Source organism: Podarcis pityusensis (assembly GCF_964106645.2).
Source record: "Podarcis pityusensis genome assembly, chromosome: 3".
NCBI lineage: Eukaryota > Metazoa > Chordata > Lepidosauria > Squamata > Lacertidae > Podarcis > Podarcis pityusensis.
This window is the reverse complement of record NC_138026.1, coordinates 105,105,255-105,116,820: the sequence shown is the minus strand read 5'-3', so window position 1 is coordinate 105,116,820 and position 11,566 is coordinate 105,105,255. Positions and strand designations below refer to the sequence as shown.

The 11,566-nt window shown below is 45.9% G+C and overlaps 2 long non-coding RNA genes across 2 annotated transcripts; one reads left to right on the top strand and one right to left on the bottom strand.

Annotated features, from left to right (window-relative positions):
* The first annotated feature begins 83 nt into the window (after positions 1-83).
* Positions 84-8,978, top strand: LOC308472949. Its single transcript, XR_013983807.1, has 3 exons — positions 84-427; positions 1,938-6,589; positions 7,126-8,978. It is a non-coding gene; the product is annotated as an uncharacterized lncRNA (long non-coding RNA).
* Positions 6,241-10,249, bottom strand: LOC308472964. The gene is made up of 2 exons (XR_013983831.1): positions 8,988-10,249; positions 6,241-7,290 (listed from the first exon to the last, which is right to left on the bottom strand). It is a non-coding gene; the product is annotated as an uncharacterized lncRNA (long non-coding RNA).
* Between the last annotated feature and the right edge of the window lie 1,317 nt (positions 10,250-11,566).

Below are 11,566 nucleotides of genomic sequence, written 5' to 3'. Positions count from 1 at the left end.
AAGGTCAAAAAGCGGATCCCTCAGACCGGAGGCAGCTCGAGGTTTCCAAGTCCAGGAAGAGGAGAGCGATTCTGCCACCCAGTTGCCTGGAGGGTGCGTGTGTGTGTGTGTGCGTAAAATGCAAGCACCCCCGACCCACCCCTCTCCTAGGGAAGCGGGACTTTGCTCGGCTTGTGCAGGCTGGGGCGGCCGGTCGGCTTTCGCCTTCTCTCCGCCTCGGTGGATCGCGAATGCTTTTCTTTAAAACAGAAAGGGGAGGTGGAAAAAAAAAGTCCCGGGCAAAAGCTGGGAGAGCCGCGCGGTCGCTGCTGCCGCTGCTGCAGTCTGGCAAGCGCCAACTGTGCTCAGCTCAGGCTGCGAGCGCGGCTGGGATCAAGCGAGCCTCTGTATCGATTTGGAGGCGAGCGAGAGCAGGCAGTGAATTAAAGTGAGTTAGTCAGGCGGCAGGTTGGCTGAATGGCCACTCCCGCCTGGGGGAGGGAGAGGAGGAGAAAGAGCGGGGGAGTGATTAATCCGTGCTAATCGAGGGCTTGCCTCGCTGTGAGGCCGTTCTGGAAAGTGGGGGGAGACTAACGGTCCACCCCCCCGGAGGTGGGGTGCTGCCGCGTGCGCTGGTTTTTGCAGATCGCGCTTGCAAAAGCAAGTCAGAGCACAAGGCAGGGCAGGGCGGCCATGGATGGTGCGCGCGTGCATGCCCTCCGATGCTCCCCTATCCATTAGCGGTCTTTTCTCGCGCAGAGACGGAGCCTTGCACTCCCAGCCTCATTCACACAAACGTACACAGCGCGCTTAATCTCCGCCGATTCTGCACCGAGCAAATTGGAATTCTTCCCCGGCTGAATTCTGAAAGCAGTGTAAATTAGGCGAATTAAAGGGATGCGTTTCTCACAATTCTGGACCTGCTAATCGCTAGGAGGAGCACAAAGGAACCCCAACGCACTATGCAGAGTCCCTGTGTTACTGGCTTGTGACATTTCACCGGCTGCTTGCTGAACGCTTTGCAGCCAGAAAACTCGCTTCGTATGCAAACAACAAAGCCGCAAAAGGTGCCCCAACTCCCGTTTCCCTTGACTGGACCCTGCTGTTGCGGAATGCACCGAGCCCTGGGTGCAAAAGTACACTTAGCCCCTGGTGCAGGGAAGGGACATTAACTGGCAGAGCATGCAAAAGGTCGCAGGTTTAATTCCCCGCATCTCCAGGCGGGGCTGGGAAAGACTAATTATCTAAAACCCGGGAGAACTGCTGCCAGTCTGTGTAGACAATACTGAGCTAGATAGAGCAGTGGTTTGACTTGGTATAAAACAGCACGAGCACGCACAAGCATAGAATGGCTATTAACAGGATGTGAGCACTGCCAGATCGTGTTGCAGACCAACTAGAAGGCACCAGTGGTCCAAATATATAATTCTGTTCCAGAGTGAAACTAACTATTACATGGGTTCCTTTAATTTTCTTAAACTCCCTATCCAGCTTTTTTCTTTCATCTCAAAAATTAAATGCAAAAACAAACAAGAAAATCAAAGGAATGCCAACAATGTAATACAAAGCTAAATAAAACAGTGCCGTTTCAGTATCAAAACTCCCCCGTTACAGAAAACTGAAATGACATAAGCAATATATTCGGGTTGCAAAAATAAGGTAGCAAAGTTAAAACATTAGGTCTCTGATACACAAACATTATTTTGTAATTAAGAAACTGTTTCTGTGGGTCTTTTGGAAAATTCTGCAAAATGGCTTCTGGCAAGTTGGAATTCATTTTTTATTTCCTGGAAGATACTGTGAGTGACATAAGTTTTTCCTTTGATCCCTCAGATTTGCACAAAACCAGAAAACTGCATTAGCAAACCACATAAAAAACTTCTACACCAGATATTGAGCAACAATCTGAAAAATGTGTGCATGGAGAATTTACAATCATTTTCATTTCCTTTTTCCAGCACACTTCTGAACCAGAGATATGCAGCCTTTTTTTTTATTGTGGTCCCTCAGATTTGCACAAAACAAGAAAACTGCTGAGAATTTACAATTGCCTGACCATGTGCTTTTGCACACTTCCTGGGCAGAAAAAAACGCAAAGTGCTGGTGCAGCTACTTGTGCACATTCCCTGACAGCACTTCCTTGATAGAAGCGACAATTTTGAAGACAGGGACAAACCACCAGTATGAACAGGAAAGATCAAAGGTACTCCTCATATACAAATTCACATACATGCAGATGTGAGCTATTAATTTGAATGGGGGAACAGCAGATTAACAGCTAAATAATGCTCAAATGTGGAGAAAGTATTAGACTCTTAAGATACTTGGAGCACTTCCTTCTCCCTCTTTCCTATTCTTCCTTCTTCATGTACAGTACTCTGAAGTGCCATGTAGAGTGAGCAGATTTGCATAAATAAAATAGACGGATCTAGTACAACTAATGGCTGCTTCAGTTTCCCAAATTCTTAGTGGTAAGCAAGTTCTTGTACATGCAACTATAGACATGTAAATGCCAGGCTCCCAGGATATGGTACTGATGTGAAGTCAACACAAGTTGCTAGTTATTTTGATGCATTGACCAGCCTAGTAAAAGCTTTACCAAACAGACAACTCCCTGTGTCCTTACTAGGTTAACAGTTCCAGAGTTCCCCAGGACATCAATCTCAAGTCTTCTTGGATCTTACAGAAGCAGAAGCTGCAGGCATACACAACTTCGAGGCTTGCAGGATCTACAGTTGTTGATTTTTACTAGAACCTGATGTCCTGCTGGAGCTAGATGCAAAATGGTGGTTTGGGGGGGGGGGTGAAACCAATTCTATGCCATACATTGGAGAATGAACAGCATGTTTAAGTACATACAGTATTTACATCTGGGTTACTATGAACCAGGAATTCAAAGCGGCCCAATTTGGAGACAAAGGAAGTTGTTTTGTTTTTGCCATTGTTAAATATGCAGGAGTCAAAAACTCTTGCAAATAATCTAGAAATGTGCCTTCTGCTTGCCCCTGGTTTACATAGTATTGTACAGGGCTGTGTGTATCTGTGATCACACTGCAGAAGCAAAGAAATTGGTATTATGCAGAATCATAGCATTCTGAGAGACTGATCTGCTATTGTTTACATAATTAATACAGGTTGCAGAATCCCAAAGAAGTCAGTCCAAAACTCACCCTGTGGCAGCAAAGAGCTGACCCCAACATTTCTTTTTTGTACAGGCTTAAGCCTCCAGTGAGAGGTCAGTGCTAAACAAGATAAGCAGTGGATTTTCTCTTTTGGCAGCAGGATGCCCAATTTCAGGTTTGAGAGGGCTTCTTTGGGGCCCAGCCTGGTACCAGGCAGGAAGTTTGATAGGGTTTTCCTTGAAGGCAATCAAGCAACAGGCAGGGCCTTTGAAAGGATTTCCCCTGGGCACTGATAATCCAGCAGTGAGTGACAGGTTTGTGAAAGGATTAAGCGTGGGCACATTCAGTCACCAAGAGTTAGGTCTCAAGGGATTCCCTTTGTGAACAGCCAGTGTGGCATCAACAGCAGGCGGAGAAGGCAATCAGAAACGGAAACAGCAGTTCGGAGAGATTTTTTTTCTTCCACAGAAACAATCTGGCACCGACAATCGGATGCGGGAAAGAACACAGAGAGAATGTGGCACTATCCGAGGATTATTCTTAGCTGTAGAGAGAGAATTTACTTCTGGTTAAGCACTGAGGGCTGATTTGAGGTTTCTGTCAGGCGTAAGCTGGCCAGTGTGAAAAGCAGCTTTGGGCAGTTTCCTTCAGGGATATGTGACTGTGCTTCCCTGCATCCTGACTCACACCTAGTGGTGCCTGAGTTTCTTCACTCCAGGGCACTCGCCTGTATCATGACTTCAGGCGAGCTCTCAGCTCTTACTGTGGTTCCAGATGATAATTAAGCCTCCAAACCTTAACTATGTTCCCATTAGTGGTATAAAATTGAGTTGCTGAAACTACTGCAGACACATAGATGCTGCCGACATCAGACAGATTGGGCAGGTGGGATAAGTCAACTAACCGTGCTCTCTTGAACAACACCGCAATTGCTCCTTTGTGTTTCACTAAAATGACTAGGTGGTTGTTCACAAAACCTCATCTGTTGGCTGAGCGCTGATTGCTCAGTTATTTGTTAGTGGCAATGTGACATGTCCCTTGACCTTCAAGGCAGCCATGAATGTTGGCATGCATGTTGTAGATAGGGGTTTTCATTTAAAGTTTTAATATGAGCACAGCCTGCTCACTTGTTGTCACTCGGCTCACTGACTTGTGTACCCCCTGTGAAACTTAATATTTCCCTAGAAAAATAAGATAGAACAACGAAACATGGTTTGCACATTCAGAACTTCGCTTGATTATGCTTTTTCAGGTTCAGAAACTGGCTGGATCCGTCTAGTTTTCAAAAGAGGTACTTGGCATTACTAATGGATTATGGTCCCACAATCACTTGTACAGATTGGAATTGCCGCTGCACTTGAAGGCACTCCATAAAATCATACTCTTAAAACCAGTTAATGCAGATTAGTTAACTATTTTAGCTTTATCTTGGCATAGAAAGGATGAGAATATGGACAGAACTCGATGTCACCTCAGTAAATGCCTGCTCCCAAACCTGCATTTGTGGAGATGGCATGAATGCCAGGGCAGAAGGCCTTGACAGGAGAGAATCAGTAGAAGGGATATAGTTACATCATGTGTGAGGTGGTCACCTCAGTGACAGGTACTGGAAGGCAGAGAGCGGTGGGAAAATGCCAGAGAGCAGAGTTGTGTGTGCTATAAAGTTTGTCTTGCGTCTCCTATCCAGCTAGCCTTCATCTTTGACAGCTGCTTGTGTTTCAGTAAATCTGTGCTTGTCTCATAACATGCAGTTCCACCCTAGTATCAAGGAGAAGAATGTCCTTTGTAGTTTTGTGGGAAATAAAAATGGTGGGTTGGTCCTAAGCCCACTCAGCTACCCAGCATGGCAGGGTAGGACAGGCATCAGTATACCCGTGGCCCTTGCTTGGGTGCTAGGGAGCCAGCTGCTGCCCAGGCAGGACCAGCCTAAGATGAGACAAGGTGAGGTGACCAACCGCCTCAGGCAGCAGGATCCACAGGGGCAGCAGAAGCAGTCTTCCAGGAATGCATCGTCTGCTTCTTCCACCAGTGGCACAGCAGCAGCAAAAGCTGTGACATACTCCTCAGAGGCTGGATTCAAAGCTGTCAATGTTTCCCATTTTTAAAGGGAAATTCCCTTATTCCGAATAGGATTCATCGCAAGAAAAGGGAAAAGTTGACACACACACACACACACACACACACCCGTTCCCAATGTAGACCTGTTTTCCTTCCTTGTTCCTGAAGTAAATCTTCACTCGCCCCCTTCTTCCCTGATTTGGGGGGGAGAGAACCATTTTATGGTTTGCCTCAGGTGCCAAAATGTATTGGGCCTGCCCTTTCCCAGGGGAACTATTTGCTTATTATGCTTAAGCCTGGGCCTACAAAGTCAAATGGGTTGCCATGGGCAACACCAGGTTCTGCAATGGAGAAGGCTCCAGCCAAGGCTAGCCAAAGCCATTGGGCAGATCATTCCGATACTTTCCCGCCTCCCTATGATTAAAGAGCAACAACGTCATAATATATGAAGTAACCTTTAAAGGCACCTGAAAACAGCAAGCTGAGGCAGCTGCTATCACTCCAGCTCGGACTTAACCCAACCCGGAGTTCTAATGTTCGTTGGACTACAGTTCCCATCATCCCTGACCGTGGACCATGCTGGCTATGGCTAGTGGGAGTTGTATAATGGAGGGGGAATCAGGTTGGGGGTTGTTGCTGTAGCTAATGGTGAGGCTGAGCCTGATCTCACCAGCAGGAGAGCTTCTCTCTGCCATGTTCTTATCCAATATAATTGTGGGTGTCAGATATAAATATAGAGAGCTTCAACCAAAGCAGCCACTGGGTGTCACTGAGTCTCTACAGAGAAGCTGCTGATCCGACATTTCTCTGGATGAGCAGGGGGTGTGTTTTTTGTGCAGACAGCAGATGTTACAGGCCACAGGATTCACTCCCAGCTTCCCGGTTGCACTGCATCTGTTGCGTACCCCTTACGGAATAATCTGCAGCATTTCCATGGCTTCTTGCCTTCCCTGTGGGCCTTTAGTCCACTGACCTGATGCCGTTGGCGTGCTTCTGCCAGATGGGGCAAAAAAAGAAAGGGGCTGTGGGGCAGATTTTAAAAGCAAAACAAAAAGTACTAAGTAGACTGTTTATTTAGTACAGTAAAACCACACCCTAGTGGTAACATTGCATGTATTCTGTTTCAGGAATGTCAGGAGTGTCTCTGTGAATGTCTGTTTCTGCTTCACTTGCTAGAAGGAAAATATGGCTAAGAGCAGGGGTGAGGAACCTTTTCCAGAGCAAAGGCTGCATTCTCGTCTGGGCAACCAGAAGGGGCCACCTGCCAGTAGTCTGCAGGGTCAGGAACAACCACCACACATTTTTTCTTTGTTCATTAGGCTAGTTTCTGCACACATGTACCCCTCTCTGTGAACCAAGAAGCATTTTCGGACTTCGACATGTTCCAGCCAGGCAAAAACTCCAGGAAGGTATGAAGCAGAGCTTGTGAGGTGGGTTGTTTTTATTTGCTTTATTTATTTAGAGCATTTGTACCCTGCTGTTCAGTTAAAACATGACAGTCCTTGCCCATAGGCTTATAATCTAAAAAAAAAACATGAGGAAAAGGACAAGGAGGGAAGAGGGGGAATGCAAACTCAAGCACCAATTATCAGTTCGTATAATGATCAGCTGGAGTAGAAACCAGGATGTGTCCTGGAAAGGGGCAGTGAAGGATGTCAACAGGACTCTAAATATGAAACAATGCGGTTATGCGAGGAAATGATGATGATCACATGCTTGGAACCGGAGCGGGAAACCTGTTTTTAAGACATTGCATTAAATTTACTTAATCTGGTTTGCTTTGTAATAATTTGGAAAATGAATAAATATAATTTGGAAAGGGGCAGTGTTGTGAGGAGGGTCCCAGTGGTCAGATAGGGAGCCTTGGAGGGCTGCATTTGTCTTTCTGGCTTGAGGTTTCCCACCTCTGAATTACAGGATGATAAAGATCTGCAATAAGTTCAGCCAGTTCTTTCTTTTTTTGCAGGTCTTGCTGAAATGTTGGAGCTTCTCTCCACAGGTGCTTTCGGTTGTATTGAGGGAGGTGTGAAATCCACATACAAAAGCCACATGCTTTTTATTCCTATGTCTGAGATGTCTAGTTGCCCAAGGAGCAAAGGAGAGCAGGATTCCTGCTACATACCTGTAATAGCTGCAGAGGAGAGAGTATCTTGGCAAATGCAGTTTTGCTTGTTCTCTCTTCCACAGGGAGCTTCTTCCACAAGGAGCAGCTAAAAATGGCTGCCAAGAGTAAAAAGGTTGGCCTCTCTGATATATGACACCTGCTCACCCTAGAACAGTGGTTCCCAACATTTTCTTTTTCTTTTTGCCATGCCCCACCTAAGCATCTCTAAAATCCTGATGCCCCCCCCGACATATAATTCTTATTATTCAAAAAGTGAACTCCTATTCACGTGCAGGAAGCCTAAAATGCCATTCACTGTTAATAATTCATTCTTGAATTGCCCCTCTTAAAAATCAAATTGCCTCCCTGTGGGGCGTGTGCCCCACGCTGGAAACCACGGCCCTAGAATCTACAGCTGAATATGGATTTGGACCTGAGTTTAGGGGCAAGACACCATCTACCAGTTGAATCATATATACTTAGTGCTGAAACTGTGCACTCAAGGCAGTTAACCATTTAAAATGTGAAAAAAGAAGGAAGGGGGGGGGAAGTATCAATAGACAAAAGAATACAGAGCAAAAGATAAAAACAGCATAATTACTGTATTGGCCTGAATATAAGCCTCACTTCCCCCCCCCCCCTAAATTCCGACTGAAAAGTTAAAGTGCCTCTTAAATTTGTGACCTTACAAAAATGGGCTTTTACGGTATTGCTGCTGAAACAGACATATGGTAAAACAGAACGGGTGTGAGTGCCTGCGGAATTTTAAGGGAGCGGCTTATATTTGGGTATTGCCTTTTTTACTTTTTTCCTCTTGAATTTTAAAGGTGCGGCTTATATTCGGACGATACGGAATTTGGGGTGAGTGTGTGGTGACTTCAGAGGTTGATGGCATGACCTTCCATGATTCCTCCTCCTCTCTTGCCTTCCCCTTAGATGAGGGAGTATATTAAGCTGGAAGTTGGGGGGGTGAACTCCCCCAGCTGTATTACCATGGGCCCCATGAGTAGGGATCTCTTCAGGATCCATAGTATGAGCTCCCTAGCCTGGCCTTCTCTTCAGGGCACAGTTGATTTTCTCTCTTGGGCCTTGTGGTTTGGAATCTCCACTTTAGCCAGAGAACAACATAGATCAGCCTTCCCAAATGTGGACTCCAACTCCCTTCATCTCTAGACAATGTGATGGGAGATGTGGTCTAACAATACCTGGAGACTGCACCAAGTTGGGGAAAGCTGCCACAAAGAAATCCATGGGGAGAGGAGGAGGAAATCCCCTGCAGTTGTTTGCTTGAAAAATCATATTTGGACGCTCTAGAGAAGGAAAGAATTTCTGTGTAATTCTCAAAATATCTGTGTGATGAGTAATGTAGTCCCAAGGACTTTTGTTTCCCTTAGGTTTTTGGCATAAGGCAATGTAATTTTAGCCACTACTTAAACTTTCTCCAATCTTAAAACCACGGTTAGGGCATCCACATGGTTAAGCTTGCATGGTCCCCTTTCCTCTCATTCCATGTCTTGTACCATTGTCACAATGTGCATTTAATTCCATTGTTTTCAATAAACCATGGAGGGCCAAGTAATTGGTGGAGCTGCTTTGAGGGCCTTTTATTTTTGAAAAGCCTTCTGCTTATTTTGAAGCATCACAGCTCCAGAGAATGCAACAGACACTCCATTTTGCATCCAGCCTCACAAATGGATGCCTCTTTTCACTCTCGCTGTGGGTACCTCAGATCCTGAAAGCCGCCTTCGCAGATAAGAGGAATCAGGCAAGATGCTTCTACGCTTGTGTCTCTGATGAGGAGTAGAATTATCTGCTTATTAGTCACAGAGCCCATCAGGCATTCCCTGCTGGAGGTGCTGAGACAAATAGAAAACACAAAGTTAAGATGTTTCTGGCACTGAGGTTAGAAGCGCTGGGAGTCTCATGCCTGTCCATGTTTTTGAGTGGCACATAGAACGGGAACTCCTTGTGGACTGGCATGCCTCAGCGTTCGCAAACACAATCTTTCTGTTCAGAGATCTGTTCAGGACAAATATGCCGGCTCATCATAAATCATTTCAGACGACTGACAAGGCACGCTAGAGAGGGCTGAGAGTATAAAAAGTGTGAGTGCCGCTTTCGGGAGAAAACTCCACTCTCCATGTTCTACAAGCGTGAGCACAGAATGTGCATCATGTTGATAAAACCCCACTGGAAAATCTCTCAGTGGTGCGCGGTCAGTGGACTAGGGGGACTAGGCTAGTTCCCTAAATGTTCCCGGTAAATTAAAGCACTGTATTATTAAAACCTAGCACCTCCTTTCTAAAGCCCGTGAAGCTTCTGCTTGGCTTAGGGAGGGAGGTGCGATGCTTTGATGGGGTCCAAGAGCCCTCCCAGCACCTTGCTGTCAGAGGCCTGGTGTCTCCTTCCCAAAGCCCAGGAAGCTTCTGTCCAGCTGAGAGGGGGAAATGCCATGCTCACGGATGCAATGTGGGGATGTCACAACATCACGTGTGCAGTGTCGCACCCCACAGTTGCCCTCACAAACCAGCACCTCTGGCGCTAACTGTTCCCCTATGAAAAATTTCACCACACGCCACTGGAATCTCTAAAGTATTGCCTGCACTGAAGTAGACCTGAATTGTTATAGTGTGGTACCTCGGGTTACATACGCTTCAGGTTACAGACTCTGCTAACCCAGAAATATTACCTCGGGTTAAGAACTTTGCTTCAGGATGAGAACAGAAATCGTGCAGGGGTGCAGCGGCAGCAGGAGGCCCCATTAGCTAAAGTGGTGCTTCAAGTTAAGAACAGTTTCAGGTTAAGAACGGACCTCTGGAACGAATTAAGTACTTAACCCGAGGTACCACTGTATCCGGAAATTTCAGGTCCAGTTGTTACTGATGGTGCCTTTTCAGAGTACAGTTGTACCTTGGTTTTCGAACGCCTTGTAACTCAAACGTTTTGGCTCCTGAATGCCACAAACCTGGAAGTGAGCGCTCCATTTTGCGAATGTTCTTTGGAAACCGAAAGTCTGCCACGGCTTACGCAGCTTCTTATTGGGTACAGGAAGCTCCTGCAGCCAATCGGAAGCTTCACCTTGGTTTTTGAACGTTGGACTTCCGGAATGGATTCCCTTCGAGAACCAAGGTATGACTATACTTTGGCTTCCAGAGTTACGGCTGGTGGCAATACAGAACAGGACTTTCCCCCCTGGCACACAATGTCTCTCTGTGTGGAATTCCTCTTGAGAGAGAGGACCCTTCAGACAGCATGCATGATTGCTCATGATAGTATTGGGGCAGTATATACAACCCCTCCTTCACTGCTGTTTGCACCTGCTATAATTTCACGGTGGACATCCCGCTGGCTGCCACCGGTGCATACCCCGTAACTTCCTGCTAAAATCCTGTAACCTTTAATACCACAAATGTTCGAGGTTGTGGGGGGGGGGGGTGTGCTCCTTTTGTTGTGCTAATAAAACAGAATGATGTGTGGATGGTCCAGTATAAATGCATCACTAATGCATTGTTATTGTGTTGATATTCTTCCCACAAAAAAACCCCACCCACCAATCTGGAAAGGCCCAGAGAGGGGGAGAGAGAGAAGCCCATGTGACCTGCTCTTTTCCGTCCTTCACAAAGGCAGTTAAAACTTTTTTAAAAATCAGAAGGGATAAAAAAACAACAACCCAGAAGGGATAAACTTTTTGGGAAAAATCCATCAAGCGCTCTCTCTCTCTCTCTCTCTCTCTCTCTCTCTCTCTTTCTTTCAGTATTTTTTTTTAATATTACAGTACTCTTTATTTCACATTTTTCCCCATAGAAAGAGTACAAGCAACACAACACATGTGAACAATACATAACCAAAACCAAGACAACTGCCCTGCGTGTACAGCAAAGAAAGGTTACAACAAATATATTCAGAGGGCATAGACACAGATTTTAGGGAAGGCTTCTCAACATACTTTGGTTGCTGCTTTGAGAACAACAAATGTCTAGGTAAGGAGGTCCAGCGAGAATGATCTAAAAGGACTTGGAGTTTGAATTGTCCCTTTCTGATCTGTCACATACCATAAGAAAGGTTGACACATGTTCTCAGATATGTGGTTTCACCACATAAAGCACAACACTATTGAGTTAGTTTTTTCAGCTAAGGTGACATTGTACTCCCTCTGCCAGCCTCGTAAATGGTGTGGCATATTTCCTATGTTGAGCTATCTCTACTCTCGCAGCTGCAGGGAAAAGGAAACGGATTAAGTCCTTTTGCAAGAGTCCAAGCATAGTCTCTTGAAATGGGAGCCAAAACCTGGGCCTGGGTAGAC